This window comes from Gekko japonicus, unplaced genomic scaffold, assembly GCF_001447785.1.
Source record: "Gekko japonicus isolate JY-2015 unplaced genomic scaffold, Gekko_japonicus_V1.1 scaffold207, whole genome shotgun sequence".
Taxonomy (NCBI): domain Eukaryota; kingdom Metazoa; phylum Chordata; class Lepidosauria; order Squamata; family Gekkonidae; genus Gekko; species Gekko japonicus.
The window spans coordinates 317,426-323,814 of NW_015175363.1; positions in this window are offsets into that span (position 1 = coordinate 317,426).

The following is a 6,389-nucleotide window of genomic DNA, read 5'->3' on the forward strand; positions in this document are numbered from 1 at the left end:
GGGAGGGAGTAAGCTCATAAGGAGTAAAGGATCCAGGTAAGGTCCAGGTAGGGTACCAGACATGATGTAAACCATTGCTGTCCTCAACCAAGCTAAATGATGTGGACTTCCACACATGAAATAGATTTTCTAGATACAGTTTGGTTTTCCATGTTTTTGCCACATTCCATGAGCTGGCCTGTATTCCAGATTCTGTCTTTTCCTATATGCCAAAGAGATTCCGACAGCCTGCATCAGTAATGTTTCTACAATAATGTATAAACTCATTTTCTGTGAAGGCATCTGACTGCTGGTCTGCCAAGAGTTCTTTCGATATCTTTGAGTCTCATTATAAAGTAACCTTGAGGGAGCCAGTGCACATAAAAAAGAAGTCATTAGCAAGCTCTTCAGAGGAGATCAACTCTCACCTGCAGGATAATTATGAGCTCTTCACTTTATTATTTAAAAAAAGTGTTCTTCCATCCAATGAACCAACTTCCTTATTTCTAACATGATAGTTACTGATTATTCATAGATGAATGTGGACAGTGTGATGCATGACGTAATTCTAAGTACTACAAAGCAAAAGAAAGAAAAAAGTTGACAAAATATGTAGAAGACAAGATCCCAAACAAATAAATATCATGTAATTAATATGCACAAAATCACAGAATAATCATATAAAACACCTCTATTGTCAATCATAGAACAAATCCATTTAGGTACCACTGTCTTCATCAGTGGTCAACCCAATAGACAAAATGTTAGAGGTACAACTTTCCCATTAACAAATATGTATAAATCATGTACGTCACAATAAGTACTTCACACTACTTAACACTCACTAGTCACACAGTTAAAAATATCAGAAACAGTTTTAAATAAACTGAACGTCTCATAAGAACATAAGATAAGCCAATGTGGGATCAGGCCAATGGCCCATCCAGTCCAACACTCTGTCACATAGTGGCCAAAAATACCAGGTGCCATCAGGAGGACCATCAGTGGGGCCAGGACACCAGAAGCCCTCCCACTGTTGCCCCCCCAAGCACCAAGAATACAGAGCATCCCTTGCCCCAGACCGAGTTCCTATCTATACCTTGTGGCTAATAGCCACTGATGGGCCTCTGCTCCATATGTTTATCCAATTCCCTCTTGAAGCTGTCCATGCTTGTAGCCACCACCACCTCCTGTGGCAGTCTCATTGAACCATAGCCAACTTGTATTTTTTTCCCAAAGCTTGTTTTCAATGACCTTAGCATAGTTAATCATTCTACTGGATAATTGCATAAGGGGGTTCAAAGAGTTAGTATCAAAACACAAAAATAAAAAACCTCTCTGCAAAGTTTATTTGTTACTACCCTATATGTTGTAAAAAAACAATAACACCTCATAAAATGCAATCTCTATAACATCAACAAACTAGAAATCTAATGTATTGCTAAAATCAGGATGAAAACTAAACCAATTACAAGATACGGTGACTACCAGATACATAATTGTCACAATTTAATATGTTATACTTTTTGTAACAAGAAACCCCAAATTGATAAAATGACAAGTATGTTTGATGCTTAGGCCTGGATGAAAATTATAGACAGATATCTCTTGATATTAAGGGTACATTTGTAGAAACTTAGTTTTGCTAAATAAAACTATTGACTACTGTGTTTATACACATATACACAAAAAAAAAACCCATTAGTTCTGTGTGCACTTATACATTTATAAAAATACATTTCTAAATATGCATCCTTATATTTTCCAGATGGAATCATCAACTCTGGCTACTCCACACACAGGCTACTCGCTACCACTTCTTACAGGATTTGCTTTATCAATTTATCTTTACTTCTGTAGCATAAACTGTGGAGACAATTCAATTTATCGAAGGCACTCTTTCAGCCATCTAATGGTGTAGTACATTTAACTTGATACACTATTTGCCACTCGCTCTTAATGAATCTTTGATCAACTTATACTTAGCTCACAATTTTGTCTCCATGTTTTACTGTCCACAAATAAAAGGGTACGAGTTTAATTTTCAAAAGGTCAAAATGGTAAACAAATTTAAAAGGGTCAATGCACTTCAGAGTGCAATCCAAAGACATATCATGGATGGATCCCTTTGATTCTAATTCCCTGACTCTGTCAGGACTTCTTAAGCATCCCTGATGTTAACAAAGCTAGACAAGGAGTGAGTGTGAGAAGAGGCTTGTTTTTGCTTTTCAAGCAGCCTCAAGTTATTTGTGAAGCAGTATAATCAGCCCAACGATTAGAAATGGAGTTTCTTTTGCATATTTAATTGTGGAGCCCCCCCCTTTTGGGCCTAAACTACACATGCATTTTCCACTAGAGTCATACTTTTCTATTAAATCATACCTTTTAACATTAAAAGAGCCCCCAAAGCAGTTAATTTTAATGGTTCAAATCTGCCTGAAAGCCATACACTCAGTTCTACAAGCCCTGTTACAATTGGACTTGGTAGCTGCCCGTATAAAGTATCTTCCATATCCTTCATATCCTTTTCAGAGGAATTCATTTGATTATTATTGCATCATGAATTAAGAGAAGTGAACCTGTTGTTGAAAAGAGATCATAGGTTGAATCTTGGGCCAAGTTAACACAGGAAAAAAACAAATCAAAACAAATGCTGACCATGCACAAGAATTGTTGTTCTACACCGGATGGAATGGTGGTTGTGCAAGCAACTCCTATATTAGTGTACACCCCATGGTCCTTTGGCTTTAAAACATTCGATGCTTGTTTAAAATATCAAGTTTGATATCAGAACAGGGCTCCTGAGACTGATAGGAATCCGCATGGACACTCACATGAATGGGAGTAGCCCAACTGCCTTCCCACCCAAAGAAACACATTTATCAAAGGCCTTTTGTCCAAGCCAACAAAGCAAAAACATCCAAAGGAAGTTTAGAAAACTTATGAAGGTCCAAAAGTTAACAACATAAATAAGTATAGACAAAAGAGTGTTTATTTCAAAGACATATAAAAACCTTGTAGGGGCCCAAATGAACCCTCATAAAATGTTCAAAGTAACAAGGACACAAAAGAGAACAGTGTATGACCTGACATGTTTCAGCTCACAAGAGCCTTCTTCAGAGGTCAAATAGTACAAAGTACAAAATACACCATGCAACAAAGTTCCTGTTAGACATGTAAGGCAGTAAACTATTAATATAGGAACAAAAATGGAATGTTCCAATATGGAATTGAATGACACACCAAAATATTTTTTGGGGGGCCCACAAATATATCTGGCCTTTTGTCCGAAGTAGTTGCATATACTGGAAATAATATTGTCCCTGATAAGGCAATTTTACTTGCATTCTTGGGACCTAAACTGTGCCTGAAGTTGTGCTGCAGAGGCTGCATGCCTCAGCAAGTGAGGGGAGAGCTTTAAATGCCATTAAACCCCTCTGTTTGGCTTCCCCCTCCTTCAAAGGGGTTGAATGGCTTCCTCACTTTTAAAAGGATCAGGGCAGTGGGTCCACCTGTCAGCTGATCCTTTTAAATGAGAAGGAGGCATTCAACCCCTTGGTTTTGCTCTCTCTGGCTCCAGAGTGGCATACCTGCTATGCTGATCCTTTTAAATGGGAGGGAGCCATTTCAGCCCTCTCTTTCGCTCCCCCCCCTCCTCCAGAGCAGGGGGAAGCAAAAGGGAAAACTCAAATGGCTTTCTGGCATTTCAGGCTGACAGCAGATGGATGCACCCATCCTGCTGTCAGACTGAAATGGAAGGAAGCCATTTGAGTGGTTGGTTTTGCTTCTCCCCATTTCCAAGTGGGGAGAACTGAAATGGACCACTCAAATGGCTGCCAGACATTTCAGGTTGACAGCGGATAGGCGCACCCACCCTGCCGTCAGGCTGAACTGGCCGCCAGATATTCAAACCAAACAGCTGATGGATGGCTCCACCTGTCAGCTGTTAGGTTTTAATGCAGCTGGGGTCAGTAAAGCTGAATGATCCCAAATCAAAGCTGAATATGATCAGCTTTCATTCGGTCTCTGCTTATCAGTAGCTGAATCAGATTAGAGAATATGATTTGGCTGAATAAATACCCAAAAATCCTGATAATGTATGTTTTGGGTATTTATTCGGTTCAGCTTAGATCGAATGCACACCCCTATTTCTGATGTGATCATTCCTTTAAAAAAATCTGTGGAAGAAGTTTCACATAAAGTGAAAGTGAGGAACAGGTTCTAAGTATGCTTTGGGTCAATAAATGTGTTCAAAGTGTGAATGTTGGTCATCTCTCTATTCTGCTCTCTGAAAAGCCATATTCTATTGGCTTACGTTTTGGTTCTGCATTGATGATGACCAATTTAGCACTAGGCTCAGCCAAATAACTTTGATGGACAAGTGCTTCATCACATAGTAAAACCTTTGCCCAAAGCCCTGTGAAAATATATTGATCACACAAAAATGATAGAAGGCCTTTTTCTGAATAAGCTTTTAGCTTTCTTTAAGTATACCACCAACTCAATATATGACACCATTGTTATAGAAGAGTTTTAACAAATCAACACTTCCAGCTATTAGATATATAAACATATACATAATGCATGAAAATAGCTGTTGTTTAGCATTAGACAGAGCTGATTATAAAACTTCAACTTACAAATGATGATAAAGCTTGAACTTATTACCTCATGGACCCTCCCCCTATTATATCCAGACTTGCTTGTCTTAATGGCAGCCATTGAGTTAAAGCTTATGTGTGCAGTGCTTGGAGTGGATAACATTAAGAAACTCCAGCTTATTTCAGCTTTAGTTTCCCTCAGTACAAACAATATCCTGACTGAGGGGATTAATGTATGGGTTGTCAGCTGGCAGAAAAGAACAGCAGGTGGGAAACCATGTGTGCTGTTTGCCTAACAGAGGGCAGAGTCTATATAACTACCCACTCACAAATGAACATACATCAAATAGCCTGCACTCTTATCAACAGAGGAAATCTATCCTTTAGAAGAAAGTGCAGTCTCAGGATAGAAATGTCGTATTTTGTAAGTGGGATCCTTGCATAGCTCAGAAACCTGCTACTCTTGTCCATTAAGAAATGGGAATGTCATCACAGCTGTACAAAGGTGCAGGATGAACTGAAGGAAGCTATGTATTGCCTAACATAACCAATAGGCACATTATTTTGTCTAAGAGTAAGAGCAGGAATAACAAAAGATTACACTTTGGTTTTGCTCCAGAATAAGTTATTTGAAACCAACAACCTCTTCTTACATTAATTTGCCCAGCAACTCTAAGCATAAATAGCAGGGGTCCTTATCAATAGCACAAATGTGTCCGCTGGCAGCAACATAATATGTAAATGTACTCACAGCCTTTGTGGGTTAGATATGAGTTAGCAATGAGCCATTGCAGGAACTGAATATTTATTAGTTTTCTGTTTCATACAAGAAACATAGGGTTGTTGTTGTTTTCTTTTTAAAATTAGTGATCAGATTTAGGACCTCTAGGGGTCATGGACAAAAAAAATCAGTATTTTTTTGGTTTGGGTATATTGAACCTAAAAATGTTGGTATTTCCTGATATTCCTTTTTTTTTTTGGCCCCCCAAAGGGGATTTTTTTATTGCATTTTTAATAGACTACAAACTACAACGAAAAATTGGGAAGGGGTAACTACATCTAGGGAGAAAGGAAAGAAAACCACTAATAACTAAAACCCCAAGAATAGGAGAGCATAACAACAGCTCGCATAAATGTTCATCTTAAATTACTTTGAACATAGTCGGTTATGCTAAATTATTTATCTTTTTATCCATTGATTTAACTGTTTAAGAGAACTTCCCGAGCATCCCATAATAACACTAAAGTTTTAAGGCACAATTCAGAGTCCTTCAGCCTTCATTTTGTTTTGTTTTTTCTAACCCTCAATTTATATGCACGTTTGGGGGCAGCCGCCCCCTTATTGAAAAGAGAGTCCTCGTCGGAAGACACCGAGTCCAATTCACCACTGGATTTGCTGTCATCTTCTTCCTTCTTGACCTCGGCTGTCTCTCCCAGCTGCAATCGCAGGAACTCACGTGCTTTAGGGACAGAGTCAATCTTTTCTTTTTTATCTTGTATTTTGAAAATGATGCATTCTGGAATTAACCCTCTGTAGTCAATGTTGTTTGTTTGTAGAAAAAGGATTAAGTCTTTATATTTCTTTCTCTTTTGCCTTATTTCAAATGGGATGTCTTTTAGAATCCTGATGATGTTGTCGCCGATTTTCAAGGGTGTTCCTGTAGTTGCTTTCAGGATAGAATCCCTCACATGCCTCTTTGAGAATCTGACCACTATTTCCCCAGGCAGATTATTCTTCTTGATGTACACGGAATAGGACCTATAGACCACATCCATTGCATTTACAAGATATTCGGCTTTCAAACCTGT